General features: G+C 39.6%; 1 long non-coding RNA gene across 3 annotated transcripts; it reads right to left on the reverse strand.

Annotated features, from left to right (window-relative positions):
* Nucleotides 1-784: 784 nt before the first annotated feature.
* Nucleotides 785-19,941, reverse strand: LOC119141704. 3 transcript variants are annotated; one of them, XR_005102017.1, is made up of 5 exons: nt 19,838-19,941; nt 16,172-16,334; nt 11,239-11,412; nt 7,740-7,793; nt 785-1,021 (listed from the first exon to the last, which is right to left on the reverse strand). It is a non-coding gene; the product is annotated as an uncharacterized LOC119141704 (long non-coding RNA). The 3 variants fall into 3 exon arrangements; XR_005102015.1 differs by lacking the exon at nt 16,172-16,334; XR_005102016.1 differs by lacking the exons at nt 7,740-7,793; nt 16,172-16,334.
* Nucleotides 19,942-23,411: the final 3,470 nt, after the last annotated feature.

A 23,411-nucleotide genomic window follows, 5' to 3' on the forward strand; every position in this document is an offset into this window, starting at 1 on the left:
TGAGAGTGGCTGGAGGGCAGAGGAGCATCCTCTTCCCTGTGTGGAGCTGCCAAGTCCTTGCCCCTCTGGCAAGCCTGTGATACTGTCTACCTGATCCAGGTGTGTGGAGAAGGGACAAAATATGCCTTCAGCCTCCTTCAGCACCTTGGCAGAGCCTTTAGTTGTTATCCCATCCCTGACCAAGGTCACCTCTAAAAGGAGTGTGTCAGAGACATAATACTTTGGGGAGCTATAGCCTAAACAGGTGGAGATTGTACATTCACCCCTTTCTCTTCCCCATTTCCAGCCTTTCCCCAGGTCTATAACTTTGCAGAGACATCTGCAGTAACCCCTGCTCAGGCACAGATTTCATCAGAGGAGACCAAGCTACTCACATGAGTAAAGCTGAGCTGGATCAGGCCCAAATTTAGTATTAAATCCTGGCAGTTCCAGAACTGTAGCTTTAACAAGGCTTATTTGAGATGAAGGCACATTTTTCAGTGCTCATAACAGCAGCAAGATTCTTATTATACAACATTTAAAAGCAATAATTTCTGCAGATTTAACCTCATAGATTTTCTAATACAATAAAATTAAATTTAAAAAACCCTGAATGCAGCAGATATAACCCCTTCATGTGCAATTAACAAATTTTAAATAGAAACGTTAATATTAACATTATTCTTTATGCCTCAATGAGTGGAATATTATTTAAATTGATATGACATAAGAGGATATAAATAATTCCTAAGTGTGGATCTAAACTAGAATTTCAGACTGTATTGAAATGGCAAAACATTATCAATTCCCTGTTTCCCAATCTGTCATTCATTACAAGCCTGATGACACATTTTTTTCAAAGAGATCAAATTAGCATTAGAGTGCTGATACACATTATAAATAAATACAAAAAAGCTATTCTGAAAATTCAGTGTAACATAAAATAAATGTCTATGCTCCACCAAGTTTCATCTTCTTTCTGGTAGCTGAGAAATTGTTGCAAGTTGACACATAAGTTGAGAGTGAACTGCTGTTCTTTTCACTGCAATAAAAATACAAACATAGTGAAACCAGGAATTGCAATTTAATTAAGGAAAATTCTTCATTCCAAATAAACCTATCATTCATAATGGGCAGAATTACAATTGACATTTTTACTAAGGAAAATGAACTAAAAAGGTTCTCTGCGCTGCTTTGTACAAGTTAGATGAAATAGTTGTTTTCTTTTCCACAAGGTATAAGAGTAAACCTTTAAAATCATGACCATCTATGACCAGAAAAAACCCTATGATCCATATACATTTTTTATCAAAGCAGTAAGTTCAGCCTGAGAAGATCAGATGTATTGCAGTCTGAGTAGCTACTTTTCATTGACTACTTTTCTTCACAATTTCAGGATTTTTTTTGTTTTGTGGGGGTTTTTTTTTTGGTTTTTTTTTTTTTTTTTTTTTTTTTGCTCGGTACTTCATCAAGAAATATACAGGTAATGAATGTGGGTTTTTTGTTTGTTTGTGATGGCAACACATTCCAGCAGCAACCAGACCCGTGTAATTTTTATGCAAAAATATCACTTCAGCCTACAGGTCTTTTAGATCTGTATTTGATTTATTATATATTTATTATATATTATATATATATATTGTATATAGATGTGATTTGAGGTGAGTAGTTTAAGGTGCAAGTCTAGCAATCTTTTGCCAAAACTGCCTCTAAATTCAGTAGTATTTGGCCTTTGCAGAGTGACATTATTAAGCTTATTAAGCAGATAGGAAGCAAATGACAAGGGTCAGACATTACCTAAAACTTGCTTTCTTCAAGACTCTTAATAAGGAAATTTATGTGAGTGAGGAAAACAATACCTTGCCTAAACATACAGTGGTCTGCAGAAAGCCAGAATACGTTTCTTTTCCCAAGACTATCAGGGCAGAATAATTAATCCATGGTACAATACCAGATTCCTTGATATCTGTAGCTATAAAATACACATGTCCTAATACTCTCTCTGACACATGAACTTCACTTTCCATCAAATCAAGGTTAGAGTTTTGCCTATTTTGTTTTTAAGGTTATGTTACAACCCAGCCTCCTGTCTGATACTATTTTTTTAGTGAAAAATCCACTTCCCAAAATCTTCAAAACCTGAATCACCTGAAGCAGGCCAGACCCAGGTCACAGCATGAGAAGGAGAGTGACGAAGTGAGTGCTGTCAACAGACTGTCCCTTGCCAACAGTGCTGAATGACATGTTGATGTGATGGGCAGCTTGGGTACCTGCCTCACCCCTCTGACTGTTGTGAAGGCTGGGCATGCACACAGGTGCTTATATTCCTAATAATTACGTTGCAAATCACCTGTGCCTTAAACTCTTCATGAAATTATAAATGTCTGTAGTTCCATCACCATCACAAATTCTTACAGGCCCCATGGCCAAGTCTTTATCACGGGTAAATTGCCAGAACACTAATGAAGTTGATAGAGCTATGCTGAATGGACAAAATTGTGCGTCTCAGAATGTGCAAGTCAAAATAACTAAGAAGAACAGAAATGAATGCCAAAATGAATAGATAGGTTAACACAGAACTTTGAAGATTAACAAAAAGAGGGTCTCACATGGAAATGAGAGAAAGAGAGGAGGAGGAAGGAGGGAAGAAAGCCCAGGACTGGGCGTCCTGAGAACCCAGATTTCCTTCTGGCTGTTCCTACTTAAATAGGAGGGTTAAAAACCCAAAGAAAACAAAATACCCAACACTTGCCTCAGTTTAGTTTCTGCATGGGTTAAATAGCAATGCAAAGACATGTTAATATTCACATTCCATAGTTTGAAGGAGGGAAAGAACAGCTCTACCTCAAGGGTTCATAAAAGAATAACCCATTTTCAGTTATAAAGCTTCATAAGAACACAGGGACTTCATAATAATAAGGGGAAAAGAATTTTACCTTCTAATACATATCAAAACTTGCAGGCTTCCCAGTGTCTTTGTTAAAATAGAGCTATTCTGCATAGAGCACTTCTCAGTACTACCAGTAGTTTTCACAGTTTTTGTGGCAAGTGAATAATAATAATAATAAAAAAAAATAACAAAAATATCCTGGAACCAACATGAACTCTGTTCTTTCTGTAACTAAGAGAAGAATCGCAAATAAGGGGAAGTGCTTCCAGACACACAAGTTAATCAACCATATACTCTGAAGTGTAAGATTTGATTAACCTTAGTATGTGCAGGTACAAAAGCTGCTCTGAAGGTAACTTTATTTTTCTTTTCTTCTTTTTTCCTTTGAAGTGATAGGGCCAGGTTTTCAGTCTAGCTCTGGTCACTATTTCTTATTCTGTATGATCAAACGTAACAGTCTTTGTAATGACACCCACTATGCACACAGCTCTTTGAAAGCATAAAATAGCTCACCAGTCCAGTCCAGCCCTATTAAGAACAGGCACAGTTCTTCATGTTGACACAGATGAGATTAGGAGAAATGAGCATTAGGGATTCTAAAATACATATTGCCACCAATGGTTGGACCCACAGGATATGTGGCATTGCACACATCTCAGACATAAGGAAATCTATGAACTGAACTATTAGACATCTGAAGGCAAGCAACAGAAATGTGTTTGGCCTTGTACAGTGTTTGAAACACTGAAACACATAGCCCCTCTTGGCTGCCTGTAACCATGATCACACCAAAATACACCAGTAATGCAGTGAGCTGCTCGCTATGTTAACAGGTCAGCAAAATACAAATTTGGTGAAACAAATCCTGTCTGCTACTTCTCTTTCTTTTGGTTAGCAGCAGCATTGCTCAAAACTGCCAGACCCAAAACCTAGTGACATTATCCTTCAGCTGTGCTGAAGCAGGAAGGTTACCTTTGTTTTTACTCCAAGGCTGGTATAACGTAACTGATCCATTCCTATTTATGCACATTAATGGTTAGACTTTGTCCTAAAGAAAGGAGTGCAGCCTTTTGTGCATTTACCTCTCCTAGTCTTAAGGGCGTCTTATAGTTGGTTCTTGTTATACTGAGTGGATAATATTAAGTGACCATTTAATAAAATATTGAAATGTAAACACTTAGGCACAGTTAGTAGCTCAGACTTCCTGAATAATCACCACCATGGAGGGAATGAACACAGCTCTACACATAAAGCATTCCAGGGAAAAGCCATCAAAAAAGGATTCTCCTTTTCAACATCATGCAAATTAGTTTCTTAGCTCTGTAGGGAGAAGCAGAACCAGCCCTGCCGTCTGTGTGAGAAGAGTAACACTCCTAGATCCTGAACAATACCTCCCTGTGATATTGGCTGGACTTGTAGATCTAGTACAAAAATTGAAAAAAATATGTGAGAAAATAGGCAGAAATGTTATCTAAAAAAGCTCCTAGGCTGGTGGATGTAGAGCAGGTCACTTTGTCCCAAGCTGTTTGGGGGACATCTGCAATACTGGCTGTCCCCAGTTCTGCGCTTTGTACATGAAGGGCTAGCAGCTTATTTTACACCCACCCACCCACACCTTGAAATGGGTTAGCTGGTTGTCAGACTGCTCTAAAAAGCTTTTGGAACATGTGATGGTGCAAACCAATGAGATTTTCCACAAACTCTCCTTTATTCAGGATCTTTTTCTTTTCGTGGTTCATACAACTCACTTCTGCCTGCTGGGGTGTTTCCACCATTGGGGTCAGCATTGCATTTGGTATGTCTCCTGTTGGCTCAGTCCATTGCACTGCACCAGCTCCTCTTTCTCTTTTAGTACATGGTACTCTTTTTATTTCTTCCTGGCATCAGGGTCTCTGTGTGTCCCTTATTCTCCACTCTTACATCTCATTTTCTTCTATTTTCCCTCTCAAGCAGGGATGTTCTGTGCCTGCCACTCAGATGACTCCAAATCTCTGTTCCCTCATTCCTGCTTTCCTCCCTTGTCCTTTACTTCTTCCCAGGGAAAATGTACATACCAGCCATTCCCCTTTTCACCTTCTGGGGAGGACAGATATAACTCTCTGCCAAGTTTCCCAGTCCTCACATTAACAATCCATATTGTCCCTAAACTGCTCCATGTTTGTAGTCCCCTGCTTATTCCAATCTGCACCAGAATTTTTATTTATTTTCAAACTCCATAGGAAATAATGAATAATTTTAGATGATACTAGGAAGAATAATAAAACTAAATCTGTAAATGTTCACATGAAAGATGGGAATAGATGATTCTTCAATTTAACAAACACAGGAATGACAATATCCAGTGGCTACCACTTGAACAGTAAGAGATTTAAAGGAAAAAACCACAAAAACATTAAAAATAAAATTATAGTGGCTGATGTGCTGGTAACTTGAAAAGATATTTTTTCCTTCTTTTTCTTTCCTTCTCCTTTCTCTCGTTCTCCTTCTTCTTCTTTGTTTAATATCCATCCTAATTCCATGAAGAATTAACTCAAAGCTTCAAGAGCTGATTCTGTTTCTATAGAAGATTATACTGCATGACTACGATAGCCTGCTTACATTACAAACCGTGTAAAGGTTTATAATGGAGAGTGATTTTAATGGCTGCCATGAGTGGTTTCTTTGACTGTTACAAGACTGTTGAAGCTGGAGGCCTAGTAAAGTGATGTGAGACATTTTTTTGTCCCTCATCCAAAGTATAGCTTTTCCCTAAAGCCCAGTGACAAGTCAGATCAGACGGAAAAAACCCTAAAGCAAGCAGGCTTCTTTCCCTTTCCCTTTCCCTTTCCCTTTCCCTTTCCCTTTCCCTTTCCCTTTCCCTTTCCCTTTCCCTTTCCCTTTCCCTTTCCCTTTCCCTTTCCCTTTCCCTTTCCCTTTCCCTTTCCCTTTCCCTTTCCCTTTCCCTTTCCCTTTCCCTTTCCCTTTCCCTTTCCCTTTCCCTTTCCCTGTCCTTTTCCCTTTCCCTTTCCCATTTTAACTAATCCTAGTATCCTGTTTTCTAAGATATCCTACATAATAAAAACAGAGGGAAAACTTCATTACGTTATAAACTTTTGATCACTTATTTTAATGAATATTTTATTAATGCTAATTATTGTTATATTTCAGGATTGTTTGGGAACCTCAGTCATGCATCTAGATTAGATGTATGTACGTCTAGAGTACAGAACACTGCAGTTCATCAGGCACTTTTTGTATGGTAGCTGCACTATAGCAGAGGAAGTCACCTGTATTCGTAACTATGAGCAATGCAACAATAAGTGAAAGAAAATGCTTTCATTTGGAGTAAGAAAGGTAATTTCCTGATAGTAAGCTCCACTGGCATTAAAAATAGTTGGACAAACAATACTATGAAATCCTTCTCATCTAGGGAGCTCCAAACTGAGACGGAACAAGCCCAGAACAGCCTAGGGGAAGAACTCCACCCTGACAAGGGACTGTGACCAACCTAGCAGATACTCTCTTCCTCTAGTCTATGTGGTTGAGCATTGTCAGTGATAGCATGGGTTATTTATGACAGTCTGTTTTATCAAGTAGTGAATAGAAACCTTTGTTAAAGAAATTTTATTTCTGTCTGCTTGCCATCCCTACTCACTGAGAGGAATATTATCTTTCGAAGTTTATCATTTTTACAGCACTCCTGCTAAGCTTTCTGTCTCTGCCTCTTCAGTTTTATCATTATAGCTTGTGCTTTTGCTTCAGAAGTGTCTTCAATGACTTGGCTTCAATGACTAGGCATTTTTTTTAAACCTGTAACTTATTGGGTCCTTTGCAGTCAGCTAGGACTTTACCTAGATCCAAGGGATCTAGAATCAAAGCATCCGTACATGAGTGGTTGTGGTTGATCTAGGTTTTTGTCTAATGCTCAGAAACAGATATACCTTTGCTTCAGAGATCAGTGATGAATTACTGGTTAATTCATTAAGGATTCTTCGACACTGTAGGGGGTTTTTTTCTATCCCTCTAGCATGGATATTTTGGAAGTTGATGGGAATATAGGACATCAGAAAAAACAAATAATTCAGAGTTTCAAATGGAACCAAGGAACTATGGTCTTTGCATATTTCATAGTTACTTTCTAATTTCTTTTGAAACAGATCAATAGCCAAACTTCATGACTTTTTTTCTGTCTCATAGTGTTAAGGATTTTGCTTGAAGGCTAAACTTAAAAATTATACCAGTTATCAATAATGTATGGAGTGTAATCTCTAATGCAGAAAACACAGCTGGAAGATATGCTGAGAAACCAAGCAGTCCATCCTCAAGGACTCAAGTCTACTTCCTTAAGAGAAGATCAATTCTATGCACATCATTCCTGATAGATGTTAACAACTTCTTGAAGACCTCCAGTGATGAAAAGCCTACAGCTTCCCTTCACAAACAGTCCCAGGACATCACTATCGTTCTCTCATGGATTTCTCTTCTTTTTCTTTTTCATAAAGTATCTCTTGTTTCTTGTGTTATCTCTGTGATGAACAGATAATTTCCTTCCTTTTTAGAGTTTTAAATTTCACTTAAATATTTGTTACTTCTGAGTGTGTTCTTTGCTAAGACTAAGTGCTTGTATGTTCACACCGAAGTGAAGCCAAAAGGGCTGCAAACAAGAATCACTTTGGAAATTGCTTTCTAATTCACCTGACTATTCAGGGTCCTCTCCTGTCTCAACCAGATTTTTCTGCAAAAAATGTTTTTGCTTATGAAAGATATAATATAAACCCCAGCACATTTTCCTATTTATTCTCCCTTTCCAGATTTTTGTATAATAAACAACAACTCCCAAATAAATAATTAACAAAAAATGACTTATTTATAATCAGAAATGTTTGGCTACCAGATGGTCCAGAGTATATCTTCGTATAATAGGATCTTGAGTACGGTTTTAACTCTGCGGGAACAAACAGCAGAATATTAATAAAATGTCAATTAGTTTAATTTAGTCTCATATCTATTGAATATATATATTGGCACCTACATGGTTTTAATTTCATTTTGGGATTCCAGCTGTTATTGAAGGCAGAAAACTTTGAAACAAGTAAATTAAAAAAAATTGCAAAGACAAATAAATATGTCAAAGGATGGAAAGAAATAATTTTAAATGAAGCTGACAAGAGACTTCACTGGGAATGTAAGAACTTTTTCTGCATCTACATTGTTAATGTCCTTGATTGTTTTCTTTGTGACATTAAACTGAAAGTCTTATCCTAATTTGAAATAGTTTTAATCATTAGCATGATCCTGAAATATTCCTGAAGTCAGGATTTCTCCCACTCCCTACTCCCCATTTTCAGAAACTTTTTTTTTCTTTTTTTATGCATGAGTAGGTTTTTGTATAGTTTATGCAAGTTTATTTTCCTCAGACTTTGTTGACTCTTCTGAAATACATTTTTAGATCCTAGACTGAAAGTCACTCTTTTACGTATTTTCCTGAACTATACTTGTGTTAAAAGCATCTCAAAGAAATTCAACTATTACAATAAACTTACTGTGAGTTAGTCACAAGATTGCATTTGAACCCCTCTCAAACACAAGTTATTTGAAGGGTGAGGATGAGAATGGGTGATGAGGGCAAACATATCAAACTGATATTGAACTTCAGCTGTCGTACTGGATCTGGCTGGGATGGAAATAACTTTCTTCCCACCAGCCCATACAGCGCTGTGTTCTGTATTGTGACTAAAACAGTGTCGGTAATATACCGATGTTTCAGCTGTTGCTGAGCAGTGTCTTCTGTGTTAAGATTTTCTCTGTTTCTCACTCTGCCCCTTTGCAGTAGGCAGGCTGGGGGTCGGCAAGGAGCTGGGAAGGACACGGTCGGGATAGTTGACCCAAACTAACCAAAGGGATATTCCATACCATATAATGTCATGCTCAGCAATAAAAGCTGTAGTCTGTATGTGGGTTGTCTTCCAAGCTAGCTGTTGCTTGGAGACTGGCAAGGCATCAGTCTGATTGTGAGAGGTGGCAATTGCCTTTGTATCATTTGGTTTTCCCGTCTTTCCCTCTCTTGAACCATGAATTACCTTGCTTTCACTATTTGTGTTTTCTCCCCCATGCTGCTGGGCACAGGGGTGAGTGAGAATCTGGATGGGTGCTTACTTGCTGACCATGGTCGACCCAGCACAGTCGTTCCTAAGTTTCAGCAAAGGCTGCATAATCCAGCTAGGAAGGGACTCAGTGCTTGATGGTTAGCGATTTCTGAGCTCATTATTACTGGTAAAAGTAGTATAAGTACCTGAGACCCTTGGGCTATGTCTACATACAGCATTAGCACTGAGTTAAATATATCAAGTCTCAAGACCCTTTTGTTTTCTGACACACACTGGCTGTCACCAATCTGCAGCCCGAGGTTGATAAATCCATGCTGCTCCTCAGAAGAGCGAAGATGGTAATACTTGATATGGGGCTAAGCTGTCATATAGAATCATGGAATCATTTGGGGTTGAAAAGACCTTCCAGATAATCAAGTCCAACTGTTAACCCAGCACTGCCAAGTCTACCACTAAACCATGTCCCTAAGCACCACATCTAAGTGTTTATTAAACACCACCAGTGACGGTGACTCCACCACATCCCTGGGCAGCCTGTTCAAATGTTTCACCACCCTTTCAGCGAAGAGATTTTTTCTAATATCCAACCTAACCTCTCCTGGCACAACCTGGTCCTGTTTCCTCTTGTCTATCACTTGTTACGTGAGAGAACAGACCTGACCTCACCTGTCTACACCCTCCTTTCAGGTAGCTGTAGAGAGCGATAAGGTCCCCCCTCATCCCCCTCCTCTCCAGATTAAACAACCCGAGTTCCCTCAGCCACTACTCGTGAGACTTGTGCTCCAGCCCCTTCACAAACTTCATTGCCCTTCTCCAGACACACTCCAGTCTCTCTGCATCCCCCTGGCAGTGAGGGGCCCGACCTGAACACAGGAGTCAAGGGGCGGCCTCGCCAGTGCCCAGTGCAGGGGAACATCATGCCCTGGTCCTGCTGGTCATGCTTTTTCTGGTACAAGCCAGGATGCTGTTGGCCTTCTTGGCCACCTGGGCACACTGCTGGCTCATGTTCTGCTGGATGTAAAACAGCACCTCCAGGTCTTTTCTACTTGGTCAGTTTTCCAGCCAAACTTCCCCAAGCCCGTAGTGCTGTGTGAGGCTGGTGTGACCCAAGGGCAGGACCCGTCACTGAGCCTGGTTGAACATCATACAATTGGCCTCAGCCCATTGGTCCAGCCTGCCCAGACCCCCCTGCAGAGCCTCCTGCCCTCCAGCACATCCACACCCCCCTTTCCCCCAACTTGGTGTCATCTGCGAACTTACTGAGGGTGCGCCCTATCCCCTTGCCCAGATCATTGATAAAGATATTAAACCGGACTGGCCCCAGCACCAAGCCCTGAGGAACACCACTTGTGACCAGCTGCCAGTTGGATGCAACTCCATTTACTACCGCTCTTTGGGTTTAGCCACCCAGCCAGCTTTTCCACCCATCGTAGAGTACACACGTCCAAACCATGAACAGCCAGTTTACCCAGGAGATGCTGTGGGAGATGGTGTCAAAGGTACTACTAAGGTCCAGGCAGACAACATCCACAGTCTTTCCCTCATCCACTAGGCAGGTCACCTTGTTGTAGAAAGATCAGGTTTGTCAAGCAGGACTTGACTTTCATAAACCCATGCTGGCTGGGCCTGATCCTCCAGTTGTCCTGCATGTACCATGTGATGGCACTGAGGATGTTCTGCTCCATCACCTTCCCCAGCACCGAGGTCAGGCTGACAGGCCTGTAGTACCCCAGATTCTTCTTCCTGCCTGTCCTGTAGATGGGTGTCGCACTGGCTAACCTCTAGTCTGCTGGGACCTCTCCAATTTGTCAGAACTGTTAAGAAATAATAGGAGCGGCTCAGTGAGCTTCTCCACCAGCTTCCTCAGTACCCTCTGGTGGATCCCATCCAACCCCATAGACTTCTGAATGTGTAACTGAAGCAGGAGATCACTAACCATTTCCCCTGTTGGGTTGCATGCATATCTACTCTGATCAGAGTTCATGGTGCATACACGAGTCTGATTTTAGGGTTTGAGATAATCTAGGGTTCACTCCATCCAAGTTTCAAACCTTAGACTGAGGTGCCCCACTCCCACTGAGATGAGAAAAAATACTATGTCAATGGTGATTGAACTCTGAATTAAGAATAAGCTCAGATCTGTACTTAAATTACAATGTAGTCTTAACCTTTAATTTAAAACTAGAAATGTCTACACAGGTAGATGTCAGAAGTGACTACATATTTCAGGATTACTTAACTTTCTGTCTGTGCTGCAGCATGAAGTTCAAACCTTGTACTTACTTTCAGAGAGTTGGGTGGAGAACTGAACATCCACAACTGTGTCCTGTGTAGGAAATCTCCCACATTTCAGCCTGAAGTACTGTGCCAGAAAAGTCTAGTCCTTGTGCTGGATGTCAGAGTTATGTAGATCGCACAGTCTTTCAAGGTTCCTCCTTCTTTTGTTTTCAGCCTTTTCTGTGAGGACAAAATACACAATTTCACACTCTCTGGCTATAGTAATTTCCTTTAGGGAAGGATGAAGTACTAGCGAGAACACAGCTACCACTGCATTATCTGAGGCAAAAGCAAGCACAGTACATAGTGAGGTGCAAACAGAAGGGACCTTAGTCCCCTCCTTAGTCCCCTCCTTCCCTCCAACTCTTTTTCTGAGAAGAAACCCATTCCACTCTTGAAGCCATACTGTGCTTTTTGAACACAAGGGTGCTGTATTTAATTTTTGTGGTGTGGGGTTTTTTGGGTTTTTTGTGGGTTTGGTTTTGGTTTTTTTTGTTTTGGTTTGGTTTTTTTTTGTTGTTGTTTTTGTTTGTTTGTTTGTTTGTTTTTTCACTTGGAACTCCTATGTATTTTACCTCTAGATAAAACTCCATGTGCTTCTACTCGTATTCAAGCCTATTTTATCCATGGCCCAGGTTTTGACCAAGTTTCTTGTGCACTGCCCTGGAACAGCTTATGCCACTTAAATCCTGTGTGCCAGGGGATAATTTTATTTTTTTCTATGATCTAAATACTGTATATTATCCAGAACCATCTGCAGACACTGTGGCTGAAGAAAGGTAGATTAACATTATCTCTGATATGTATATCTTTAAGGTTTTTTTTCCAGTTATTATTTGTAGGATCTTCCAACAGAGAACAAAGCCCCTTTGCACTTGGGGCTGTATAAACATGCAACAAGGGATGGTACTTTCTCCAAAGAATCTACAGTATAAATAGACAACCAAGTGGGGAGGGAAAGCTTGCTCAGAGACTTGCCTAAAGTCACACTGCAGGGAAGAGCTGGGAATAGTATCTAGGTCTCCTGATCCCCTCAAGTCTGTTGCTTTATTCACTAGGCCATGTTGTCTTCCTCCATTTAATTCCCTTCTCTTTTTCTTTATTCTACTGTATAAAATTCATCAGTGCAGGTTCCTATATGCAAATAGACATTCGGTTAAGGGGGGAAAAATCCACAAAAAAACCAACCCTCTGGAAAAACACCCCATCTAAAGATTTGTTCCAGTGCTTTTTTAATAGGGTAGTGACAATGTTCATGACTGCCTATGGGATATTTGTATAGGGAATTTGAATGTAATTTTATTTGTAGTCTTTGAAGGAGTCATAAGTTTAAGATGGTATGCAGCTTGGCCTGTATTTTACGTGTGTGCATGTTTACAAGGAACTTGTCATATTGGGGGTAAAGGAAAAAAGTGGCCTTAGGGTGGGAAAAGGAGAAAAATGAATGTCTTTTAATATTGCTCATTATTTATTTTGAATTCACTGCACTCCCAATATCAGTTCAAAGAATTTCCCTTTAGTTCAAACCTAATTGACATGGTATCCCCAGACATGTCCCGGTATTGCTCTTAAACGCTGCTGTAAGATTGTGTTTATTTATTTATTTTAGTTTTTCAAAACAAGTTGAAGATTCAAACAGCCTTAAGTAAAATTTCTAAGTCACATGACACATTCTTGACTACTACTGGGCATTCCTCACAACTCCCATGCCTTTTCTGCTTATTTAGTGATCTACATGAGCATCAATAAAAGTTACATTAATGCACAGGTTGTTTTGTAAACTGGGGATCTTGCACAGTGCTGAGCACAGAGGGCTGTAAATCAAGCTTCTTGGATTCTCCTTACTGGAAAAGGCTTTTGTTGGTGATCTTTGCAGAGGACGTTTAAGGTGGTATTTTAATATGTACAATAAACGCAAGGTCCCTCTGTGACATTTTCCTTCAGTTCTGAATTCTGCCTAAGCAGAAGCTTGAATGTGAGTAGAGCCACTTCAGAGTGTTGTTCTTAAGGTACTTCCCTAGCAGGTGCTCAGCACACCTATAAGGAGGGCTGTGCTGTGATCACTGCTAGCAATACCCTTCCTTCCCTTCTGACAAAAGTCCCATGATTTGCAAGAGAAGGTCCCTAAACACCATTGAATGCTATATCCCTAAGCTGAATTTGAACAATGTATCTCAGAGACCACTGTCGTGAGGCATCCAGGAGTGAAATCTTTCAATGGGCTCAGGGATATATGCGTGAGAAAAATACTACAGGCAGTTACTCTGGTAGGAAGAGATACCTATTGATCAGAAAGATGATTTCACAGCTAGCTTATTTGATATCTGAGTTCAGTCCTATGTCTTCCCACAGATTAGTTGTGTTACTTGGGACAAGTCAGCTTCCCAGTTATATGGCGTCTCTGTTCCCTCTGCTGCAAAATAGGAAATAACAACTAACCCTTGCCTTGTTTGCTTAAACAGCAAGTTCTACAGGCAAGACAGGATTCTTTATTATGCATATGAACAACATCTGGCCTAGTGTGCCAGGTGCACAAATCATTTATTTATGTAATTAGTTAAAATGTGAGCTAAACTGTGATAACAAATCCATGTAGACGCTCTTAGTCCAGGATGAATATAAGGTAAGTAGAGGAAATTCTTTCTTTAAAAGCTTAGTGTGCATTACCTCATATTTGCTGCTGGCTAAATGCACGTGAGTTGTCCCAGATGAGCTGACACAGGACCATTCATTACTCCTTCTTGTTCACACGTTTGAGCCTTTACACACCTGACTATATTTCTTTTAGTAAAGTAAGGGATGCTTACAATGTTAGCTGTACTAGACTTGAATTTGGAGGATAATTAAAGCTCCTCACCCTTGCTTAGGCAATATCTCTTGCTGTCCCCAGAATACTTTAGGGATAAGGAAATTGCAGGAAAGTCAGTTCTTCCAGAGGAGCTTTTGCTTTCTACACAGTTAAATGTCGATGGAATAGGAAAAGGAAATGGGGAAGTAAGAGTTGACAATCGGTGCAATGACTACTTTTTCTGCACTGGTAAATGAATGTGTGTTCATTTATCTTCTGATCCAGAGCAAAGTCAAGAACATTATCTCAAACCATCTGTGCTTTGCATTAACTTGTTTGTCTTCAAGTCAGTATGGGAGAGGAGACACAAACTTTTACATCCAGCTACCATGCTCAGCTAAGATCTAGCAACTGAAAACTTCATTTTCCAGAGATTATGGTGTCTGCTGCATTTCAGCTTATAGATGCGTGTTCTGTAGATGTAGCACATAACAAAACTAGCTAGACCAAGGGCCAGGAAAGCCCAGGACAAACACAAAGTATGCAGAACTGCTACGGTTTTCCAGATAATTAGTAGACTAAGTAACCATATTGACTCAGATACCTCTGCATCAATTTCTGCTCTTGAGTGGATGATATAAATCTAGAGAAGTACACTAAATTTTACTGGATTAACACCTGCAAAATGGTTGATTGTGTAACATCAATCACAAGTGCTGAGCAAGAGCAGTAAGTACATGCTTTCATTCTAGAAATGCAGTAATAACATATCCTTGCTGTGTATATCATTTCTTCCCCTTTATCTTCTCTAATTCAGTTTAAGTACACCTTTAATGAAATTGAATCATTATTTTTCACTTGTACTTCCTCCTCCCCATGTGAATTAAGCTATAAAGTGGTGTGTTGGCATTTTTTTTTTTGGTTTTTTGTTTTGGTTTGTTTTTTATTTTAGTGGTTTTGGCTTTGTCAACTGATATTAAGTGGAACTGGTTTTGCTTTGTATCTTTACTGACAAATCTATATTAATAACAACATCAATACTGTATTAAACTTGAACTATGGGAATAATTTCTAATCACACTAAAATTAGTAATGTCGCATATCACATGGCAAGTCATAGAGTATGGGAAGTAAAACTACGATTAGCTTGGATTATTATTACCTTATTATGGCCATTTAAATAGGCTGTAATTCTGGGAATTTAAGGGTCATTTTGATTTATTCAATTTAGTTTGTTGTGTGTTTAGGAAACTAATTAAAGAACAAACAACATTCTTAATGGCAAATATGTACAAAGGGGTTACTAATTCTGAAACTCAACACAATAATGAAGATTGTTATAATTTTCAACATTCAACATTACTTCTTCTCAGAAATTATTTTTTTCCCTTTCATTAAAATGATTCCACTCAATTTTGTTCTTAATATTTTGAAAGAGATGTCCTACAAATATGTCCCCCCAGGCCTGGAAGGCTAAATGATCTCTAGTTAGCTTGAGCTTTCAGAAAAATGACAAAAATAAATAAATATGCAGAAAAATAATAATCTCTGAAACAGCCTTTAATCCCCATGACTGACCTACAATTTGTTCACAAAGTAATGACTGTCAAGTGTTCAATGTTTCCACAAAGCCTTACATTGTCATGGCAATTCTTCTGCACTGCCTATTCAATGAAGTACCTAAGGTTATGCTTATGCTTATGCTTAAAAAAGTGCTGCCATGCCTTTAGCTTCAAGAGTCTTGAGCACCTATGAAATTGTAAGTCATGTTTAAATACTTTGTGGAATAGGAAGATTGTTTACTCTGTCTGGAATATTTTGCAGAATCAGATCACAGTGAATAAAGCTATTTAACCCAGCTCTGATTTGAAGCCCTCTCTAAGATGGACTGTGACAAATATTAATCCACAGAGCACAGGGCATGGCTATGTAGCATCTTTGTGCACAGGTAGATGAAGAGGACAGATGAAAGTTATGGGAGAGATTTCTACCTAATAAGTACAGAATTCCCAAAGAAATTAGTGTAGCCATGACAAAAAAACCCCAACCCAACCCAAAACAAAACAAAAAACCCCAAACAACCACACAAAAACACAAAAAAGCAACAAACAAACAACAAACAAACAAAAACAACTAAAATTGAGATTTTACATTTAAAAATGTAGTTTCTCTTTTGGCCACCAATGGTAAAATGTTCCTGTTTCTTCAGTTTACGTCTTAGATTACAATATTTCACTCCTACAGCATCAAGATCACTGTCACAGAAATGCTACCTCCTTTACCACTTCGGCATTAATATGAAGGCTTTCTATTCCTAAGGAGACAAACAGAAAATAAAATGTTTATTAATCCTGTACATTCCTAAGAAGTAGCATTTCTGACAATATCAATCAACATTTTAAATTTGTGGTTTTGGTTTAAAACAATATATACATTTGGAAATATTTCCCCAGAGCCATGAGGCCCTGTGGAATTCAAAGGTCATGTGCTTTTTCAAAATTAAAAGGGGAAAAAAAATAATTCAAGATCCTATTTTTCCTTTCCAAAAAATAGCAATTAAAAGAATAATATATCTTTTTATTCTCCCAGTGTTGAGTCAATTTAGCTTCCACTTAACAGTAAGAGGTCTTCCAGAATCATAGATATTAGGGCTGCAAATGATCTGTCATGTCAATTCAATCCATCTCCTCACAAAGGTACTGTCAATATCCAATATGAGACCGTTAGACAACACCTGATGCAAACTCCGTCAAATACTCAAGTGAACTTCCATTTATTTCTGAAAAGGGAGAAACAAAGACAGCCTGTGCTGAGAGGTTTGGAATATGTGGAAGAGATCTCAAGTCAGCTTTGCATCCATTGCTGGTCGAGTGCCTAATTCCGTTCTACTTTTGCCAGAGCCAGAAAACCTATCGCTAACACAAGTAATTATTCAATGTCTTATCTAGAAAGTAGTGTTTCTTCAAAGCTCAAGATTTTGGCACTGGTTCCAGACATATTTGGCAGGGGAGAAGTGGATGCCACTTGTGCGTCACCAGCAGCATTTTCCACAAAATTTGGGATGTCACTGCGGCTCTTATTCAAAAAACAACCCTCCCAGCATAACCAGGGAGAACTGACAAGGTTATCACCAGAGGCGGGTTGCTAGAGGCCCCAGCTGACAACAAAAATGAGGGGGTGTGAATGTTAATATTCAAAGAGACAGCTACCTGCTGGAAGCACTTGCCTGGAAGAAGTGCAGGGACCAAGGGGAAAGCCTGTATAAATGTAACCCTCTCCTTGTCCTATCCCAGGAACTTTTGAGGTCAACCCAAATCTGCAGTAGCTGGAATCTAAGAAGCAGCAACAGGATTGCCCTTTTATTGTTGTGCTCTTAATAAATTCTCCATGTCGAAACCTGTTAACCCTGGCTGTTGCTTCTGTGTCTGCTAATATGCAAGCCCTCCACCAGCAAATCAATCCTTACATTGTAATGGCACTCACTTGACAAGGTATGTTTGGCTTAGTGCACCGCTGCTGTTTGTACTGCGTGCAGCATCATATGGGGGTGTGATGTGTAGGAAAACGGAACAGAGGAGCTGGTTGGTACGCACAAAGGACAGAGGGAGCAGGCTGTGCAACAGGGTGGGGAAGCAGGGAAGGACTTAATTGCCTTTAGTGCTCTGTGACATACTGAAGGTACCCAAAGCTGGTTTAAAACCAAAAATAAATACAGATGGTGACTTCTGAGGTCACAGTATCTTTCATGATCCCTTGCTCTTTATGTGTCTTTGGCTTTATTCATTCATCCTCATTATGCCCTTTTTCCTAAACAAGAGCCTCCAGGTCTCCCAAGTATCAGGTTAGGGAGCACACAGCAGTCTTAGAGACCTACAGCAGAGGGGTTTGACTGCTGAATAGGTCACACCTCAGGGCACTGCCCTGGAAAATGCTATGTGTACACACTTTCCTGACTCAGGAGGACCCTGAGAGATATTTCCCTGAAGCACTGTCTCTGCAATGCTTCTTGCTTGATCTGCCAAGCGAAGGAGCAAATGGAAAACTTCCAACCTGGAGAAGTGAAGCCCACCACCCATCTGGTTCAGCCCTAAACTGGCAGTGCAGATGACTAGTCCTGTTTCTTTCTGCTCCCTTAGTCTGACTGCTGCTCTGGGATGTCTCAGAGAGGAACTGCAGAGATTTTGCAGCTGTCTGGGGTCAAAGGGTTAGACAGGTCTGAAGCCATGCCCCTTCCTCCTTTCTCTGACAGCCCAGAACCAAGACAGCGAGAGAGGAATCTTTAAACATAACTATTTTATTTTACTTTACTTTATTTTATTTTATTTTATTTTATTTTATTTTATTTTATTTTATTTTATTTTATTTTATTTTATTTTATTTTATTTTATTTTATTTTATTTTATTTTATTTTATTTTATTTTATTTTATTTTATTTTATTTATGTTTTATTATATTATTTAATTTTGTATTTTATTTTATTATATTTTTTTCTGTTTTGGTTTATTTTATTTTATTAATTTATTTCAATACAACTCCTGGCATGAAATTGAACTGGGAAGCTGGACTCCACTGCCTGTTCCTGTATTTTTTGGGGCTGAGAGTTTAACCGAAATAATGCAGAGCTCTAAAAATGCTTAGCCTGGCCTTGGGCTTGTTCATGCAATAAAAGACATTGAAATATTAGGTAAGATGTAGAAACAGTAACAGAAATCTCAGTTCAGTGCTCATTTACCTACAAATACTTAAAAGGGGAAGAGCAGACCATACACCTGAAAACTTTTTACTGCCAAAACTTTTAGGCCAGCCCCTGTGCCTAGTCACAAAAAAATTGCAAGCTGTCCTTGCCGCTGTTTACATCCCGGTATGATGTCAGTCTAATTCCTTCTTGCAAACCGGGGTTCAGCTGCATGTGTGCTGTATAAACATTTCTTACCATGAGAAAGGAAAACTGAGGTAACCTTCACCTGGCACCTCTAAGAAACTTTGAGTATAGGTATAAGGGCTGCTCTTCACAGGATGGCCTTGCTGGAAATAGATCTTTTGCTCTTTTTCTTTTGGCACAAGTTTAGAAAGAAAAGAAAAAAGAAAGAAATTAAAAACCCCAAACCCAACAAACTAACTCAAAAAATAACAAAAATTCCAGACAAAACCGAGAATTAGAATAAAGGCTGGAATCAGTGGACCAAGATCACCTTTAGGTAAGGATGTCCAATATGACACAAATAAGGGGTGTATTCAGAGGGCAGAATCTCTTCTCCAGTTCTCTGCTCTGACTGTGATCTATTCCTTTCCTGACATGAAGATATGGAGTAATATCAGTTGCCTCTGCCCTTTTAGTACCTAGACTTTATTCCTTTTCTGCACCAGAAGCAGAGTTCATGCCATCTCTGACCCCAGCTGAATGATACCAGATGACACCTGATTGTACGGTACACCAGGGCTGTTTCTCTGGTGCTTTAAATTACACCTCCAGGTATGCTTCCTATTTTCATTTATTTTTTTCTGTGGCTAGAAGTGAAAAAAACCCAATGCCTCAAATATGAATTGACTAAGCCCAACCCAACTTTAATCTCTGGGTTGCGTGGCTATTTTACAGTGGAATTACACTTCAAGCAGCACTGCAAAACAGCTAATAAGCTGTGTTAATGCATCTTCACCTCATCCAGGAAGCTCAGAGGACAGAGAGGGTAAGCTCCCATCTGTCTGCAAATGACTGTATAGACTTCCACTGAGTCATGAGCTGGACTTTGTTAATGTGTAATGAAATTAATTAAAACCTCTCCCTTCCCCCAATATTGGTTAAATATTATGACTCACCTGGTTGCTTTCTGAGCATAATAGAAGTTGACAGGATTGGAGGAGGGGGGAGATGCAGAGGAAGGAGGGGATGTGGGATGTTTCTTCCTCTTCCTGTTTTTTTGTCTTTTCAGTGCAAACTCACATTCTGTCATGTTGCATACACACCAAAATATTTAGAAACACACAGGGCAAAGATCAGTTTGCAAGCGTGAGTTCATGAACTCTGCCAGCGTGCAGAAATCTCTGCCAGAAGCAGCATAGCATCCCAGAGGCAAGTCAAATAAAACCAGTCAGAATAATACACTCAGGTAACAAAAAAGGCAATTGTACAGCCAGGACTGATCCTGAACAGAATGCATTTTGACATGTATTGAGACCCTTACAAAAGGAAGCCTCCAAGGTTACCAGCAGAGTTGACTTAGTTTTTTATCTACCTTTTTATTATTTTTTTTAAAGGAGAAGGAGTGTTTAATTATCAGTTCTCAAGCAAACAGTGGTTCGGCAAAATGTCAGATCTCCAGCTGAGACGCCACCAGTTTGTGCTTGGGATTGTGTGCCAGGCGGCTGTATGGACAGGCAAAGACCTCCGACTGTTCGCTGAATGAATTTCCACTCGTGCCTCTAGACATTGATTGAAAGCGAAGGCTGCTGTTGGAGCCCTCAGGCTGTCTTAAGAAATCCATCCCTCCCCATGCTAGATCCTTGATGAGTGTAACTCCAGCTTCAAGAGACACCAGGTGAAGTGGGAGGAATTTAACCCTTCTGGCCCCTGGAAGCAAAACTCTCATTGGTTTGGGCTGATAGTGAAAACAAAAGGAAAGGAAGGAAAGAGGAAAATGAATCAAGAAGAGGCTCACATACAGTATTTTTTGTCTTTCTTTCCTTTTTTTCCCCAAGTAAGACATAAAAGACATCAGCAAAGAATCAATTGTAAGTTTTTGTAATTACATTTGTTTTGTAAGTTTAAGGTAGAACTTCTTCTCTGAATCCATTTCACTATCAGAACAAAAAAGCAGGGAAAAAACAGGCCCCTGACTTTGACATGGAGAGCTAAATATCGTCTTTGCTGAAGGAAGGCAAATCATAGATAAAGATCAGTATAAATCGATCTTAGAGCTCACTATGGTAGTGATGCTTGAACTACTTGTACTCACTGAGAATCCAACCTATGAGATTCACTGGCAGTACATCTCTGATTGTCAAACACCAAGTTTGAGTTAAATACTGTGCCACAAGGTCAGTGTATATTCTGACAGAAACACCTGACAGCCAGATCCTACTGAGGCATAAATGGGTGTTCTCCAGCTAGTGCCACACCAATCTGTTCTTTGCAGGAATGTAGCCCATGAAATGTAGCAAAAGTGTTAATTGCAAGCAGAATTTAATTTGCTTTTATCAGTGTGCAGCATTTTTCTTTGAACTTCTTTATATTTTTCATACCAGGAAAGAATTGCCGTGAAAGCTAAATGCAACTACAGTCTATCATACCAGCCAACTATTGTTGTATGTTGTTGATTTTGGTTTTGTTTGGGTTTCATGGTTTCTTTTTGTGCTCCCCTCTCTGTATTCTCCTGCCTCATATTTTAGGGGCCATATTTTGACTTAACAGTTGTACATCATGTAGCACAGTGGGGTTCTGATACGTCACTTGGAAATACTACAGTAACAGCACTAACAACTACACACTAACCAAGAGAGTCACTGCCACAACAGACCACAGATAGATAAAGTAGAAGAAAAGAAGAGAAACAAAAAATATCCAAGATAGTAAAAATAAACCCCACCATTCATTAACAAGCCATATTAAAAAAAAAAAGGGAAAAAAGAAGAAAAAAGAAAAAGGAAAACAAAAGAGATATACACATCTGTCTCGCTGCCAAAGCTAATCAAAATCACCAGTGATTATCATGGGATTTTATTTAAAATTTTCCCCTAATCTCCTGACATAGGCATTCCCTTCTAAAGCAAACTGCATAAAGGCCTTTTCCTTTGTGCCTTTGAATTATGGTATAAATGTTTCACATAATAAAATCCCATTTTACTTAAATCTAAACCTAAATAATACACAGTTCTCAAACAAAGAAAATATGTTTGGAACAAGACTACAAGTAAGTTAATTTCCTCTGTATTGTTTTGATTTTTAAATTTCATTAAATTTCACAGAAGTTCTTATTTTTATTTATCTCCCTTTTCCCCAACACATATCCAGGAAAATTTTATAAAAGTGAACATTTTCACTCCAAGGGAAAGTTTTCTAGGCAAATAACCTTTCAATATAGCACTAAAGGATCCCCACTTGCTTCACTAGGTGCTGGATACAATGCTAATTAATGTTTGTGCAACATGTGAGACTTAAGCTACTCCCTACTGAAATTAATGAAACACCTGCTATTGACTTTAACACATGCTGGATTGGTCCCTAAAACAGACCAATGAAAAAAAAGGAGGGAATCTAGCCTTGATTTCTTCCCCAGGCATCCCCAAAATCATTGAAAACTGACATCAGCCTCAGGCTCTGGACCTACAGTTTCTGTTCATACAATAAAGCTAATTAGCTTCTCCAAAACAGAGCAGCTTGTGCAGATGGGATGGGTGCTATTATCTAATGGTGGAAGTCTGTCTTCAAATGTGTAAAATCACTGAACTCTCCTTTCTGACCAGAAAGTTCACCCATAGTTGTGCTATCCTTTGCCTCAACAGACACGGCCAGGACATTAGGTTGACAGATAGTTCATCTTTCTGGAGCAATGTTAGGAATATCTGACTCTTCTCACACATCCTTGTCTCCTACAAAGGACACAACTGTAGTGCTGTCACTCCCCTGTGAATGCTCCCCTTGCATAAATCCATGTAGCAGTTCCTGGCTCCAGTCTCTACCCCAGAATTGCCTGAGTTTCCCCATTGAAGTCACAGAATATGTGTACAGCCTTAGTCACCAGGGTTCTCCCCTTGGAGGGACCCCGTGTTCCCCATGTGCACACCCCCTGGGGACCCTCACACACCCAGTGCAGCCTAAGAGGCAGGGAGATGCACTTTATTAGGGTACTGGAACGGAGATTTTAGGCCCAGGTGAATGTCATAGCCAGTGAGAGCTCAAAAAAAGAGGTCTGTGGTAAAATACTTCTCGCCTTCCTTAAAAGAAGTGAGCCATATACATTTAATTCAAAGAAGAGATGTATGAGACTGCCCCAATGAGGGCTCCTGGCTACCAGGTACCAGATGATTGAAGGCAGTTACCTGTGGTCTTGATCAGGAGTGTGAGCTTGACATATGGCCAAGATTTTCTGACAAACCCCAGTGTTCAGTGTGGGTTTTTTTCTCCTTTCTTATCCCTTGACTTTTCTTTGTGAAAACACTCTTTGAGGTGTCCTATGCTTTTATTTCAATGTACAGAACAGCTGAGTTGCTCTAGAAGTCTGGCAGTCTGTTCGTTGAGGCAAGGACTGTTAAGTTACCACCTCTTGTTTTCCAGCACCTTCCAAATTAAGTGATTTAAATGGCAATTAAAAGGACACTGTAGTCATACTAGTACCTGAGAGTAATCAGTACACGCAACTCGTGAATTTGTTTAGGGAAATAACATGCATCATAA

Source organism: Falco rusticolus, chromosome Z (assembly GCF_015220075.1).
Source record: "Falco rusticolus isolate bFalRus1 chromosome Z, bFalRus1.pri, whole genome shotgun sequence".
NCBI lineage: Eukaryota > Metazoa > Chordata > Aves > Falconiformes > Falconidae > Falco > Falco rusticolus.